General features: G+C 38.6%; 1 protein-coding gene and 1 long non-coding RNA gene across 2 annotated transcripts in view; both read left to right on the forward strand.

Annotated features, from left to right (window-relative positions):
* Positions 1-1,072: 1,072 nt before the first annotated feature.
* LOC141437917 (uncharacterized) lies at positions 1,073-6,129 on the forward strand. Its single transcript, XR_012452432.1, has 3 exons — positions 1,073-1,335; positions 2,170-2,265; positions 4,580-6,129. It is a non-coding gene; the product is annotated as an uncharacterized lncRNA (long non-coding RNA).
* A 4,920-nt stretch (positions 6,130-11,049) lies between these two features.
* Positions 11,050-17,437, forward strand: part of Oatp26F (Organic anion transporting polypeptide 26F) — a 96,913-nt gene continuing 90,525 nt past the window's right edge. Inside the window, exon 1 of the mRNA XM_074101991.1 lies at positions 11,050-11,236. The gene's annotated coding sequence lies outside the window, so the exon portion shown is untranslated. The remainder of the gene's footprint in view (positions 11,237-17,437) is intronic.

Genomic DNA, 17,437 nt, shown 5'->3' on the forward strand with positions numbered 1-17,437 from the left:
TTATACTGAATCTATACAAATACACCGCCTATGTGAAATAAATCCATCTCAGAGTAAAACCATATTGTTTACTCAGAAACGGATTAGCGTCTTGGTGGTAAAGTTGGGTCTGTGTGACATAATAAATTATATCGATTTATCTGATAGTGGAAGAGGGCTGGATTATTACATAAAAATATTTATAGTATAGTCGTGGAATTTCGCGCTACTAACGCCTGATTCAATCAAGCAAATTATGTGGGACACTGAATAGGCTATTTAAAAAAATGACGAGTTTTTATTATTTGTTGGCATGACATGTTCTCTTAGTCTTAGTGTGATTCATCGATTACAGTATAAGAAAGCACTTGTGTTTTTTAACCCGATAAAATCTCTGAGTGAAGAGATCGCCGGCAGGGAAAGCGTACTTATAATTTATAGTCTAACAAGAATTCCATTTACACGATTCAATGTTGTTTCCTTTGTAGTGATTAAAACCTCAATGAGGTTCACTTACAGATCAAGCCATTTAGATTTAGTGTTATACTCAATTTTGCAGTCAAAATGTATTAAATCCGTACCATTTAAACACTCTTGATCAAAAATAATAGTCTAAGTACTACTTGTGTAACGTGAAACTGTATTTACCTATGTAAAGAAAAACAGATCCATGACATGAAAATAAATTATTATTAAGAAAAACAACTTCTTTTTTTTCTTTAATTCCATCATTTAATTAATAAAAAGCGCACCACTACGTGCCGTTTTTTGACAATCTATATCGATAAAAAAGCACAACACTATGCTGTTACAATATCAACACTACTTGTCAATGTGACTTTTTCGGCCCTGTTTAGTCTGTGCAGTTCGTTTCTTGATGTTGGCACCAAAAAGACACTGAATTCATACTAAAATCGTGGCATCGTTTTTGTATGAGAGTTCCGACTCTTAAAACGTAGTGATTATATACTCTTTGACCTCTACGTTCGAGTTCTCGTGTTTCTTTCTGGATATAATCTCGATCTTACGACTGTTGCTTATTCACGTCGGGCCCTTGATATTGCCTACTTTGACGACGACACTCGCTTTTTGACTGGATTCGATTTTGAAAGCTACTACGACCCACGGAACTGAAACTGGACCTTGAAATCAGCCGATATGAGTTTGGACGATGAAGGCTATCAACCACGGACAAACAAAATATGTTTCATTCCGGCATGCACTAATACCAGTGTGAAGAAACCTGGTCTGAAATTCTTTTGCATTAGAAAAGAACTGACAGAAAATTGGTGCCAACTGGTGGGTCGGAACTGCCCTAAGAAAAAAAAACTTCTTTGTTGTGAAGATCATTTAAACGTAAGTTACTTGTTTTAAAGTCTATGATATATCAAGACCACTACTTTATATGATCCATATTGTAACAACAAGTACAGTCAAGTCTCAAGTGCAATAAATATTTATACATTACCAAGACGTCAAAAATATTCCCGTGTGGTGTCGGGTTAGAATAACACCTCTCCATTTCTTCCATGGATGTCGTAAGAGGCGACTGAGGACATAGGTTAAGGTACACCGTAGGCGACAGGCTAGCAACCTGTCACTATTGTACCGTTTTTGTCAAACTTAAGACCTAAAATTGCTAAAAGTGGCTCCGAAGCGGTAACGTTTTGTGTGCTCTGCCAACCCCATTTGGGAATACAGGTGTGATTTTTATGTATGTATGTATGTCAAAAATATCTATACAACTATGCTACTAAACATAAGGTTGACTTATACATAATTTGATGCTATGGCCGTATATATATTTTTGCATTCGACTGTACCATACCTAGGTATTGTAATAAACATCTAGGTTAGGGTTGCCATAAGTGTGGGGACTCGGACCGGGACAAAGAAAAAGTAGTAAAGGTTTAGAAAAAAAAACCGGCCAAGAGCGTGTCGGACACGCCCGAAATAGGGTTAAAGAAAAAGTAGTAAAGGTTTAGAAAAAAAAACCGGACAAGAGCGTGTTGGACACGCCCAAAACTATGTTAAAAAATTTGTATCGTAATAACCACTCACATGCTTTGAATTTTTAGTTGAACTCTATTCATTAACAAAATAAGAGCAAAATAAGAACAAAAAGCATTAGAGTGCCTAGACATCATATTTTTATCTTGATTGTAATTATTTAAAAAATAATTTTTACAGGTGAAAGAGGATTTACAAAACTATGAGAATTATCTGGCTGGCGCTAGGGCAAGGCTTAAATTGAGTGCCACTCTGAAAAATATACCTACACCGCGAGTAAGTAACAATCCATTTTTAAATTTTCGAGTCTAGCTCTTTTTGCCTAGTGTTGCTGAAAAATTTATGGTTTTTCAATCAATAGCTTTAATTGGTGAAAGGCCATAATCAAATACCATAAACGGGACTTATCACGCTATTTTTACACCAGTAATATTTACCTACTCGTGACCACAGCAACTGTAACGTTGCTGAAACGTCGAGGTAAATATTACTTGTGTAAAAATAGTGTGATAAGTCCCGTTTATGGTATTTTGACTATGAGTGAGAATCACATAAGTATAAATCGTTAAAGGCCATAATGTCATATAATATCGATAGCCCTATCAATAGTCCAGAATTAGGTGAACCAACTTGACAGTTCATTACACACAAATGTTGCCACAGTTACACCATTGCTGTAATATCAATATAAAAAAAATATTGATGTTAGAGAAAACTTATTACAAAATAATAATAAAAGTAATCTTTTATTTGAAGGATTTCGAAAAAAATGTTGAACATCGGGGAAGACGCCATCCGCCATTTTGTTTTATTGACATTTCATATATCTCATTCGACTTAACTGCCATCGGCTTGCTTGGAATGGGTGACACTCTTTCCCGGCCCGGATAATACCGGGATGGAAATACCGACCCTGTTTTTCGTGTGCACGCCCATAGAAGCTCCTGTCAGTTTCTATGGGCGTGTACACAAAAAACAGGGCCAGTATTTCCATGTCGGTGTTATCCGGGCCGGGAAAGAGTGTCAGCCCTTGGAACTGTTTCCGTTATTGTGAAATTTTCGTTACATTATTATTTGTTGTTACCCTTTTTGTCATTTTCAGGCCTAAAGCTATGGAAATAAGGTCCAAAAGTGATAAACATTTTCATTCCGCGTCTACACAAGGTTATATCAATAAAGGGCCATGGGCAGAAATGTCCCCACCTACCGACAGAAACGGAACATGTCTCATTTAATAGATCTTGGCAACCTGATGATTTTACCATGACGAGGATTGCCCTATGTATGGGTATTTTTGCTCATTTCATTGAGTTACAGGAAGAAGGTTACAGAAACATTATGTTACTAACAATATGACAACCTTTTTGAACATGATCATTTAATATAATGTGACGATCGATACGTACGACCGGTACGACCGTACGATACATTATGACGACCGGATAGCTAAGTGGTTAGAGAGAACTGACTGACTACGAAGCTTGAGGTCCCGGGTTCGATTCCCGGCCGGGGCAGATATTTGTATGAATAATACGAATGCTTGTTGTCTTGGATGTTTAATATATATTTAAGTATGTATTTATCTATATAAGTATGTTTATCCGTTGCCTAGTATCCATAGTGCAAGCTTTGCTTAGTTCGGGACTAGATCGATTGGTGTCAAGTGTCTCATGAAAAAAAAAAATTACCTTATAGGTAAAACTAAAAGATACCCCAAACATGGGGCGATCCTTGTCCTAGTAAAAAATCATCAGGTTGCCAAGATATATTAAATGAGACATGTTTCATTTCTGTTGGTGGGTGGACGGTGCCCATACAAATTTGCCTATTGTCCTTTGTATTGTCATATTCCTATGCCTATTTATTTTTGCTATGTCTGGTAACATTTTCAGTTGTCAATCTAGTTCGCCTCATTTTGGACTTGAGTATAATAATGCATAAACTACAGATACTAACAATAGTATTGAATAGAAAATTAGGAAAACTATCGATAGAATCGATATTTTTGTACAATCGATAGTGACCTCTATTTCAATACTAACGATTAGTATAACGTCGATGCTACTGCAACACCGCGTAAGTAGCTTTTTCCATAAGGTATAATTTTGACTGTCAGAACAGTACTAACATTGTACTGTTCTGACAATGAAACTTGTACCTTATTGAAAATGCTAGTAACGCGATATTGCAGTAGCGACGACGAAGCAAGATTGCAAAATATTAAGGCGAGTGGCAGAATAGCATTTATTAGCCCACTCTACGAACATAATTACCTATTACTGCATACAATTTGACGGTCAGATATTTTGCTATTCAGTATGTCATTGGATAACTGGATACAAAATGCTATTCTACCACTCACCTTTGTATCTTGCAATCTTGCTTATGTAAAAAATATTATGGGTAAGTTCAGCTGTTAATAAAAACCAAATTATTCAAATGGGTAAGTAATATATGTGTAGATGTAACTGGATACTATTGAAATAACGGTAACAATAGATAGTTCATTCATTGTCAATACTGATCGTGTTGTTGATTACCAATATAATATGAACATGAAATAATGTACATCTTTGAATTTATGTTTTAGGTTGCGGTTGATTCTGGTATAATCAAACTGAAATCAAAAAAGAAAAGTGATAATTCAAGTGACACTAAGTATGCGGGTAAACATGGAAGAAACCATCTAATGGCGAAGATAGCAAGTAAACCTAAAATTTATCTAGGCTTGCCGAAAAACTATGTGTGGGCAATAGATTTACTTGCAAAAGAAAGTTCATGCTTGCCACTTGATATTATTATAACATTATTTAAAATAAAAACTAATGACACTTTTATTCAAATGAGTGATGAATTTGAAATACCAAGGTGTACTATAAGGCTTTTATTTGAAAAAAATGTCTATATGTTAGCCACATTCTTGCAAAATATTGTTTATCTGCCAAGTTTATATGAAATTAAGAAAAACTTGCCACTGATGTTAAGAATGAAATACTCCAAGGTCCAAATGATTATAGACTGCTTTGAGATCCAAATAGAAAAACCCAGTAAAGCTTTTAGACGAGCGCAGACTAGGTCGCAAAATAAATCTTGCAATACCGTAAAATATTTGATAGCATGCACTGCAGTTGGCTTTATTGCATTCATATCCAAAGGTTATGGTGGAAGAATATCAGATAAAGCCATCGCCTGCAAGAGCGGCTTCCTTGATATTGTTCCTCCGAATGCTGTAATTATGGCCGGCCGAGGTTTTAAAGGAATTGAATGTTTGTTGAGCACCAAAAATGCGAAGATTCTTTGCCCACCAAGCGTTCGATCGTACAGTAAATTAATAAAAGAAGACGTAATTAAAACTAATGTAATATCTCCTCTTAGTGCTAACATCGAAAGGGTGATAAAAAAAGTACAAGAGTTTCACATGTTGAAACCACATGCAGTGGTGAACCATAAACATCTAAAATATTTGGACGAGATTGTCACAATTGCATGTGGTTTAATAAATCTGCAAAACCCCGTACTAAACGCTGATTGGCAAATAGAGTAGATTGTTAAACAAGGGAATAAAAGAACAAATATCACACGAGATAACTTGTCACCTTATCATCATATTGGTTTTTCCCGAGTTAAATACGGCTTTTCATTTCGACTTCAAGGAAAGTAAGAAAATGTATATATATGTAAGTAAATGAAAAAACATGAGCTAAATAAAAAAAATCGGTTACTAAAATTAATAGAAAAAAATTACAAATCATAAATTATAGCGTCACTTTTTTTTAAACCTAGGTCGAAGGTCAATGTGGTTTTTGTAAGACTTAATTGTTAAGCAAAAAATTAATTTAACAAAATTGCTATATTGTTTGTTATTATTATATTTGTTTAATATTATTGTTTATTACAGAAAAACGGTAGATGAAGTAGGTTTTTTAGTCAATTTTTCTGTAAAATATTTAAGTAAGTTACCAAATTGAACCAAGGAGTTAAGCTGTATACAGAATGCTTTTCTGACCATTAATATTAACGAGATTAACTTTGATATTTTTCATATCATAATTTAAGAACAATAAAAAACTTTTCCTATTTAGTTAAAAACAGAAATGTCTTCCTATAAAATAGCTAAAGAGGCAGTGGTAAAGAACATTCTGCAAGAAACAGAAGGCTTATAATATTGTTAACTCAAGAAGGTTACTGTAAATTATTTATAGGCCAGTTTGGATTAAAATGTGATGACCCTTAATCATATAAGAATAGTTAACACAACTAAAGCACTGCACCAAATTTGATGAAATTTGGAATGGAAAAAGCTTGAACTTCATAGCAGAAACTATGAGTAGAATATTTTTAAACAGGGAATAAGAGCGGATGAGTCCACGAAACAGTTATTAAATTATGTATAAATATAAATTAAATTAATATTATGTAGAGAATTACGTATTAATATTGTGTTATTTTTTAAGTACATTACGTATTAATCTACTTACAAAGTAAACAAAATTATGACTTCGTCTTATTACTTCTTTTATTCATCATCATCATCATCATCATCATTATTACGACTTCACAAAAAATGTTTAGAACCCCTTCTTCTGTGACCTTCTAGAGTCCAATGTTATCCTGAATGGACTATAGATAGGGATAAAATCTTGAAATAACAACCGCTGGGCTTAGAGTCATGTAATTTGGTATGTAGGCTGCTGGACGTCTGGAATAACACATATGCTACCTTTTATCCCGATATTCCCACGGGATAGGGATAAAATCTCGAAATAACAATCGCTGGGCTTAGAGTCATGAAATTTGGTACGTATAGCTGGACATCTGGAATAACACATAGGCTACTTTTTATCCCGATATTCCCACGGGATAGGGATAAAATCATGAAATAACAACCGCGGGCTTAGAGTCATGTAATTTGGTATGTAGGCTGCTGGACGTCTGGAATAACACATAGGCTACCTTTTATCCGATATTCCCACGGGATAGGGATAAAATCTCGAAATAACAATCGCTGGGTCTAGTCATGAAATTTGGCATGGTTGTTGTAATTTAAAGTCAATAAAAACCACGATGTAATTTTAGGGAATTCCCACGAAAATTTAATAAAATCCCGGAATTTCAATTCAACTGTGTTTATGTAGAATTGTCATGGCATGTTTGTGAATAAAGTTTTTTATCTATCTATCTAACTGCTGTATCTAATGATTTACGCGTGCGAAGCCGCGGGTAAACGCTAGTGTTTTAATAATATTTATGCTAGCATTATGTTAGCATTTTGCAGGTGGTAGGACCTAGTGCAAGGTCCGCCCGGATTGCTACCACCATCTTGCTCACTAATCCTGCCGTGAAGCAGCAGTGCTTGCACTGTTGTGTTTCGGCGTGGAGAGTAAGACAGCCGGTGAAATAACTGGCACTTGAGGTATCCTATCTTAGGCCTCTAGGTTGGCAACGCATCTGCAATACCCCTGTGTTGCAGATGTTTATGGGCGGTGGTGATCTCTTACCATCAGGAGACCACTTGCTCGTTTTCCATCCAGTCAAATAAAAAAAAAAAAAAAAAAATATTAAATTTGTAATATGTGTAGGTAGCGTCAGCCAAATAAGTGGTCTTATCAATTTGTAAAGTTGGGTGCCCGAAATGAGAGACCGGTTGATTTTTTGGACTTTTTACTCCGATGCCGATTGCAATGCGCGATACTAGCGCCACCACATTGTGTTTTATTTTGTAACTGCTGAGGTTCATGAATGTCAACGGGCATCGATCATTTTGATTAAATAGCAAGCTATCTAGTTCAGCAGATGAACTATAGATGGCGCTGTATCGAACACAATTTTTAAACAAGTTCCTATCAAATGAATATAATAATAATATATCCCAACAATATTATGAATGCGAAAGTTTGTAAGTCTGTTCGTTTGTTTTTTGGTTTATTTGTTTGTTACTTCATCACGTCTAAACCACTGAACTACTTCAGATTAAATTCGGTATACTTAGGTACAGATAGTTTGAGTCCCGGAGAAGGACATAGGATAGCTTGTATCCCGGAATATATTATACTTAGTTCGATAAAGGAATGAATTCTATGCGGACGAAGTCGCGGGCAACAGCTAGGAAGTAGGTATATAATATAACTAAATGTATAATCAAAAACCTAACGCATACCACATAATAAGTAATAGTACAAGTACAGTCGCGAGCACCAATATCTGACACAATAAAGCGTGCATAAACAAATAAATATAATGTCTTAAACTTTCGTGGTTTTCACTCATAGTCAAAATACCACGCGCAGGACTTATCACGCTAACACACGAGTAATATTTACCTCGACGTTTCGGCAACATTACAGTGGCGGTCACGACTCACGAGTAGTAGTGCTATGAGTAGTCTACTGGTGACCGCCACTGTAATGTTGCCGAAACGTCGAGGTAAATATTTATTGAATCAGGCGTTACTTTGCGGAGGTCCATATCAATGAACTAAAAGAATTTCCTTGCTCACCCGCGACCTTACGATAGCTAAGCTTATGCAAAATATGCGCGTTCATGCAGTTCCTCCACCTCCACACTGTAAGAACACACACAAATCACACAAACCCATCTATCGCCACCAACACACTACACTGACGCGTTAGTTTCATCTTCCATGCTACGGCTTGGATCTAATTTCAGCAATGGTAGTTAATAAAACATGCCTTGACAGTAAATAAATAAAAATCAAGGTAGTTTTGAAGGACGGTTAAAAAATTTATTAATAATTTGTGGGTAGTTTTGTTTTGTTTCATAAAACGTATGTGGGTACTTGGGGAGTTACAGTGACAAATTAAAACGGTGGTTGTGGTTCGTTAGTCTAACAACTGGTAGCGTGGTGTACGGTTGTGTCACTCTGAAGATGAGCTCTGGTTGAGTTCGAAACGCGTCAGTGTAGTATGGTGGTGATGATAGATGGGTTTGTGTGATTTGTGTGTGTTCTTACAGTGTGGAGGTGGAGGAACTGCATGAACACGCATATTTTGCATAAGCTTAGCTATCGTAAGGTCGCGGGTGAGCAAGGAAATTCTTTTAGTTCATTGAGGTAAATATTACTCGAGTGTGTTAGCGTGATAAGTCCTGTGCGTGGTATTTTGACTATGCGTGCATAAATATCTAATATGACTCTATTTCTAGGGCCGGCAGGACGTGTCAGATATTTTTGCACGCTCCGCTGTGGCGGATATTATTGCCGGTGACTGTACATACACCAAAAGGTGAAAAGACAATGCGCCGACTGTTTTTACATTCTGCACGTACATACAAGTCGTGTTATGACGATCTTGGCACTCGCTTGTTTCTCTGGACCGGTTATGATTCGATTCATAAGTTCACAACACCACTAACAGAGCTGTTAGAAAATATACACAAATGTTTTGAACTCCGTCCGGAATCACATCAGTTGCCAGGGTTCCGTACCTTAGTCTGTGATAACTTTGCTTAAAGGTTGACTGGTAGAGTAGATATCCCTTAAAGGGATAAGTCCGCCTTTGTACCTACATCTCAAAGTTTGTCAATTGTATTTCATTACTTGTCTTTAGATAAGATAAGATAAGATGATTAATTTGTAAAACATGAGTTTACCTACATAATTAATGGTCTTAGGTTTACAATAATGTTCGGCATGTTTTGCCTTTCGGCGTACAAATTCATTTGTCAATAATAATATTTAATCTAATAGAAAAATAATTGAATTGAGTGATCCCTATATCCAATACAATAATAATGATAAAATTAATCAAGTACTCAAGACACTTAGAATCTATTTAAAAAATCATTAATATTATAAGTAATAAAAATTTTCCTGTAATAATTCCATCATCATTTATGTAAGTACAATAAGGGTGAAGACCAAAAAGGTGCACATCGTTAAAGCTGCATTAATTATCCATACAAATTTGTATGGATAATTTTCGTGTCACAATGGAAAAAGTTAGTGGAAATTAAATCTACGTGCAACTTTTTGGTCTTCACTCATAAATCATTTCATCATTTTTGTACAATAAAAAAGTTTACATACATACACACATGTAATACATACATTGTCATTTTAAACTACGATATTTTTCTAAAACGGCTCAACCGATTTGAATGAGTAAATTTATCTATAAAGGTGTGGCCACATGCAGTCGCTCGTCGCTCGTCTGCAGCGATAAATCTGGTCACGTGAACCCATTTTGAATGTGATTTTGAATTTCCTGCGACTCAAAAAAAGTAGCGTCAAGTCGCCGCGTCGAACAGCAGCGACAAGATGGTACTTGCAGGAATGATCTTGGTCTTGGAAGCTGATTTCTTAATCTCATTTAGTAGCAGTCGTGGCAGTGGTACAAATAAAAGAAATTAGAGCAAATGAAAAAAAATAACAGTGTTTTTTCCGCAATTGAAGTGGTTTTTTCCCAGCGATAAAGCTCAACATTTTCAGCTTTATCGCTATATGTCACGTGGCTAGAAGCCTTTGAGATGTGGTGTTGGAGGAGAATGGAAAGGATTAGCTGGACAGAACGGAAAACCAATGAAGTTCTTACCATGGTCAAAGAAAAAAGAATGTTACTGGAGACCATAAATTGCCGAACGGGAAATATGATAGGACACTTGATACGACATGACAATTTCTGTCTAAACCTACTGGAAGGCAAAATAGAAGGAAAACGAGGTAGAGGAAGACCAGACTGACCTATTTTAACCAGGTGAAGGAAAGGGCGGGTGTCTTGTGGCCAAAGACCGTGCGGAGTGGTTACTCCACCGTTTACTCCACCGACAAGAGTATAGCTCTTAAATTTAAGAAGAAGAGTCACGTGACTAGATTTGACGTTGGAAACGAGCGTTGAGCGATTTGCATGTGGCCGCGCCTTTATGATTGAAACACATTCTTTCGCCACATATCCCCGCACATCTCTGGTGGAAATGTAGCCTGATTCTCTTTAAACCAGTTGCTGATCCCATGCGCAAGCCCATGACAAGCAAGGCATGGCGGCCCTTCCGGCCTGCCAGGTAGAGGTAGGTCCTTGACCGGCGCTCGGCAGTCGCTCGCGAGACAGGTGCGGCTGCGCACGTAGCGCGCTCACTTTCTGCGCACGACGTTTGAGTTCGAAGTTTAAAAGTTGAATCAAAAAGTGAAAAGTTTTTGTCTTGAGTGTCTTAGTCTGAGTGGTGACTCGAAAATAGCACGAGTGTGTTTTGAGTTTGGATTAAAGTGACATGGATTTTTAACAGCGTTTTAGAAGTGAGTTCAACTTAATAACCTGTTTGTACCTAGTAGTCTAAAATTGGTGAATGTTGTAAGCCTTAACTACGATACGGAGAATTATATAAGTTCGTTTAATTTATGTAATGTTCATAAACATTGCATTTTTAGGGTTCCGGAGCCAAAATGGCAAAAACGGAACCCTTATAGTTTCGCCATGTCTGTCTGTCTGTCTGTCTTTCTGTCTGTCCGTCCGCGGCTTTGCTCAGAGACTATCAATGCTAGATATATAAGTAAACAATGCCGACAAAATGGTACAATTAAAAATTAAAAAAAAAAATTTTTAGGGTACCTCCCATAGACGTAAAGTGGGGGTGATTTTTTTTTCTCATCCAACCCTATAGTGTGGGGTATCGTTGGATAGTTCTTTTAAAACCATTAGGGGTTTGCTAAGACCACTGATGTATTAAACTGGCTAAGACGATTCAGTGATATGTTTGCGAAATATTCAACTTTAAAGTGCAAATTTTCATTAAAATCGAGCGTCCATCTAAAATCTAAACCAGTAGGTGGAAAAAATTGTAAAAATTCAGGAGGGTACTAAGTATATCAAACTTTCAAGGAAAACTATAACGGCTAAGTTTGCTTGAGAATTATTAGTAGTTTATGAGTAAATAGCAGCCTAAGGTATAAAATATACATAAACTTGGAAGATTCCGTATAAAATACGAAATCCTTAGAAAAATATTACTTATTTTTTTCGTAATGGCTACGGAACCCTATTTTGGGCGTGTCCGACACGACGTTGTTACTTGATTTACTTACATATTACTTAATGTACCGGTCATGGTAAATCTGAAATGTAATTTCGCACATAAATTCCGAAATACTAAGAGGTGCGAAACCCGGGCTCGAATTCTTGACTCTCTTGAGGCCATACGTCAAACTACTATACTACCACGGTTTTTAGGGTTCCGCAGCCAAAATGGCAAAAACGGAACCCTTATAGTTTCGCCATGTCTGTCTGTCTTTCCGTCCGCGGCTTTGCTCAGGGACTATTATATATACTAGACATAAGTCTGCGGTCTTGGTTTGCTTGGACTAGACTTTAAATTAATTTAAAACCAGTATAGGTAGTGCCACCAGAGTTGAGGTGACGCACACAACATGTCAATATTTCATGTCATGTTTGAGAAAAGAGTTTTACAATACAATAAAATACTATCTCTATGCCAAAAATTACGTCGAGTCGTCGCTCCGTTTCGGCGTGAAAGACTGACAAACATACAAACAGTCAAGCACAAACACACACACTTTCGCATTTATAATATTATAGTATGGATGGATAGAGTTGAAGCAAATCAAGGACCCCATGATAAAATTTCCTACAGGCCCCGTGCTGGCTTAATCGAAGTTGGTATCGTACCGTCCCTCTCACTTCGTATTAAATAATATAAGCATAAGCGGGACGGCAAAATACGAAGTTCGCATTTTGCACTTCGTAGTATGGGTTCTCAACTCAAAGTCTCAACCAGAGGGCTATGTTCGGGAGAGGGTTATGTTCGGGGTTTCTCTGCGGGATAGAATTAGAAATGATGATATCCGCAGTAGAACAGGACCGGGTGCAGGTGGTAGGACCTTGTGCAAGGTCCGCCCGGATTGCTACCACCATCTTGCTCGCTAATCCTGCCGTGAAGCAGCAGTGCTTGCACTGTTGTGTTTCGGCGTGGAGAGTAAGACAGCCGGTGAAATAACTGGCACTTGAGGTATTCCAGCTTAGGCCTCTAGGTTGGCAACGCATCTGCAATACCCTGGTGTTGCAGTTGTCTATGGGCGGTGGTGATCTCTTTACCATCAGGAGACCCACTTGCTCGTTTGCCATCCAGTCGAATAAAAAAAAAAAAAAGAACTAAGGTTACCGACATAGCCCGAAGAATTGCGAAACAGAAGTGGCAGTGGGCGGGGCACATTGCTCGCAGAACTGATGGCCGATGGGGTCAAAAGGTTCTCGAACGGCGTCCGCGGACCGGGAGACGAGCTGTCGGTAGGCCTCCAACAAGATGGAGCTACGGTGTGGTTAAGATCGCGGGATTGCGGTGGATGCGGAAAGCACAAGACCGGTCTGAGTGGAGCGCCTTGGGGGAGGTCTATGTCCAGCAGTGGACGTCTTTCGGCTGACATGATGATGATGTTGAGTATAGGTTCTGGGTATTCTCTTGCTATTTACGGATGCCATGCCATGGGTCAACACACAGTTGGGTATCCCTAGCTGCAGGTAACCCCAGGCGTGATCCGAGGCCACCTAAGATGTCAATATCGCTATCATTAAGTTACGGAAGTAGCCTTATATGCCTGACCTATGATTTGTTTGACTAATCAAGACTATTCAAGGTTTAATTACAGTTATAAAACCAAATGCACCGTTATCGTACAGATAGGCCAACAACAAAATATACACACAGCTTAGGGATCTTTAAAATCTGTGATACCCTTCGTTTTGGCAGGTGTCCATGGGCGGCGGTGATTGTTTCCCATCAATACCACTACCATGAGTTTACAGTGACCGTACTCGATAGCGACGGCGTAAATTTTGTATGGAGAATTGTACAGCGCCTCTACAAATAATTTACGCCGTCGCTATCGAGTACGGTCACTGTAAACTCATGGTAGTGGTACCGAGTTCGAAAAACGTTAATAAGTAAGTACGTTAGTAAGTATATATCGTGCTCGTTTGCCCCTTATATAAAAAAACGTATAACACAGCTACGACTGTGCGACATACATACTCTAACATGTCGTTAGCCTGCCCTCCGTACCACTACCATGAGTTTAAAGTAACCATACTCGATAGCGACGGCGTAAATTATTTGTAGAGGCGTATTTATGCGGCGTTTTCGACAGTTGGGTTATTTTAAACACATTTCGACTGCTGACTGTACTCACACGTCTGTTACATTCATGGTATAGATTTAACTGTCGAGATTAACTTCTAAATTACAGCAATATAGTTGAATTAAGATTGGTTTTTTGGAATCTTTTTGTATTTTTTATTTCAATTCCAAATTTTTACTTTTACGGTCATCCCGTAAAACCGTATCTCTTGTCCGGGTGAGCGGTTAGTTCCAAAGGAATGCCGAAAAAGTTTGAGGGCTTACGGCATAGATGTCGCTAGCGTCGCTGCTTAAGTGACTAAGTAAGAAACACAAGCTGAGATATTAGGTGCATAGGGAAATTCGTGTCGGTACCGTTGACCATCAGTGGTGTAGCGGTATAGCACGCGGTACGGATTACCGAGGACCTGGGTTCGATTCCCAGTGATGGTCTTATTTTTCTGTTTTTTCTGTGCATCTATATTTCAGTTTGTATTTTCAATGTAGTTGAACGCCAAATTTAACGAGCGCGTTAACTGGGTAGTTAATTAACGGGTTTGTTGGCCTTGCCTTTTAGAAAAGTATTGCAACGCTGCGGTTATAATATTATGCATGGCGAAATGGCCAGTTGATGGAATGCATTTATTCATGAGCTATGTGCAAACTGCAGCCGCGTCCAGCAACAGGACGTTGAGGCAAGAGAGTATGTGGAACAAGGAGTAAGTGTATGATGATTTTTATCAATAACCTAATAACCAACCAAAAATTTTTTTTTTTTTTTATTCTACTGGATGGCAAACGAGCAAGTGGGTCTCCTGATGGTAAGAGATCACCACCGCCCATAAACATCTGCAACACCAGGGGTATTGCAGACGCGTTGCCAGCCTAGAGGTCTAAGATGGGATACCTCACGTGCCAGTAATTTCACCGGCTGTCTCACTCTCCACGCCGAAACACAACAGTGCAAGCACTGCTGCTTCACGGCAGGATTAGCGAGCAAGATGGTGGTAGCAATCCGGGCGGACTTTGCACATGGCCCTACCATTTGGAAAACCACCGACATTGTCACTTCAAAGTTCAATATCTCAAAAACGGTAAGACAGCCGGTGTAATTACTGCCACTTGAGGTATCCATCTTAGGCCTCTAGGTTGGCAACGCATCTGCAAGCTCCCTGGTGTTGCAGGTGTCTATGGGGGTGGTGATCTCTTACCATCAGGAGACCCACTTGCTCGTTTGCCATCCAGTCGAATAAACGCTACTTGCTTTGAATGCTTTGTGTGCGACTACTTAATATGCTAAGAACCAATTTGTACCACATTTTATGCAAATAAAAACTGACTTTGACTTTGAAAAAAAAAACAAAAAAAAACGGCTCAACCGATTTAGATAAAACATGTCTAAGAACCATCGCTAGAAAACCTGCTTTCAAATAAAAAACCGCATTCAAATCGGTCCACCCGTTTAAGAGCTACGGCGCCACAGACCAAGAAGCGAGTATTCAGTGATGTCTCTGTGATCAGCAAGGTGAAAACCGGAAATGATCATCATATTGTCAGGGGCACACTGAATATCAATGTGAAGCTAGAACGGTCACGTCTGGTGAAGTCCACGCTCCGTCCTGGTCCTGCCCAAATCCAGAACCGTAAAACGAGGCTACTTTGCCCCCCACTGGGTAACTATGCTCCAGTTCTGTATTTTTCTCAAACATGACATGAAATATTGACGTTGTGTTACAAATAATAGGCCGAATATCTGGCTGCAGGCGCTGCGGCTCAGCTGCGTGCGCGCGGTCACTAGCGGCCTGCAAAGAGATTTCATACAACCTTGCAGGCCGCATTATGACGTAGTTAAAGCAAGTCAGCATGATAGAAGGGGTGATCTACTTTACATGAATACATATATGAACATACCACAGCATAATAATTTTAAAAATAAAACAAAGATTACGAAATTTGGAACAATAATCGATGCAAAGTAGCCTCGTTTTGCGAAACCCCGAAACTAGTATTGCATAATCGCTTCCAGTGCCTGGCCGAATGCATTAAAACTAGCAACACCCCTCTTTTTTCGGTTTAAATAATCTTCAAATTGACCAGAAAACTGGAACAAATTACGCAAACCCACGATGTAAACTGTTGAATAATTATTGCAGCGACTTAGCAACAACATACACGCGGCACGCAATCGTCTCGATAGTGAAACTACCTACTACTAGACTTATTTACTTTGATACTCGTAAGATTCCGAATTTATGCCATACTTTTGCTTGCTAATGAGGGCTATCGCGTATGAATTCGCCGCTAGAGGCGCTAGTGTAGCGTGAGGTCTCCGAAATGTCAAATCTCATAGTTTTTGGGTGAGCTACGCGGGTTTATTTATAATTAGAATAATTTTGTGAATATTTTGCAATATCTGAAATTAATTATGGCAATTATGCGTTTCGGGTCAATGAATATCTGTGTTTTGAGACAGTTTTGTCTTTTAGAAACCTTTGTCTTCTCTTTTTTCCAAACAAAACGGGGACTATGTAACACTGTGGCATGCTCGATATTTTTATGGTACGGTTTTAAGGTGTATTAAATATGATTTTAATCTAAACTTTGTTTTCACGCCCGTAATAACAGACTTTGAAAGCCACACTTAAAAACCTCACGCAACAGTGCGCCATCTAGTGAGACAAAGTCTTTATGTCATCATCATCCTCATCTCAGCCGTAGGACGTCTACTGTTGGACATAGGCCTCCCCCATAGACCTCCAGTTGCTTCGGTTGGCAGCGGCCTGCATCCACCGTGAACCCGCGACTTTTAACCAAGTCATCCGTCCATCGGTCTCGGGTCTTTGTGTAAGAATGATTAATGAGGGTTTTCACAGAGGCAAAATATCGCTAGATGGCGTTAGTATCGTGAGGTCCGTTTGACGTTTGACGTTTGCTTGCGATTGGCTCATTTAGTTATTTAACTAATCACGGAGTCGCGCTGTCATCGTTCATCCACCATTACCTCTCATATTTCGTTTTCTAGAATTTTTTTACCGTACAACGGCAAAACCTACTAGACACTGGCAAAATTGTCCTCCGATGGACAGAGCCATATTTTTTAAAAGAAACAACAAACAACTAATCACGAGCAAACGTCAAATGTCACGGACCTCACGATAGTAACGCCATCTAGCGATATTTTGCCTCTGTGAAAACCATCACTCCTGCATTTACCTGTGGATTTGCATGTACTGTACTGTGGTATTGCTAGAGGCCTTATTGGCTAACGCTCGTGGAATTACGATTTTTTTTCACCACTTCTTTCTGTTACACGGTGTAGGACGACGATAGAAAGAGATGGTGAATGCGATCACGGGCCATAGCTGTACCC

Source organism: Choristoneura fumiferana, chromosome 18, assembly GCF_025370935.1.
Source record: "Choristoneura fumiferana chromosome 18, NRCan_CFum_1, whole genome shotgun sequence".
NCBI lineage: Eukaryota > Metazoa > Arthropoda > Insecta > Lepidoptera > Tortricidae > Choristoneura > Choristoneura fumiferana.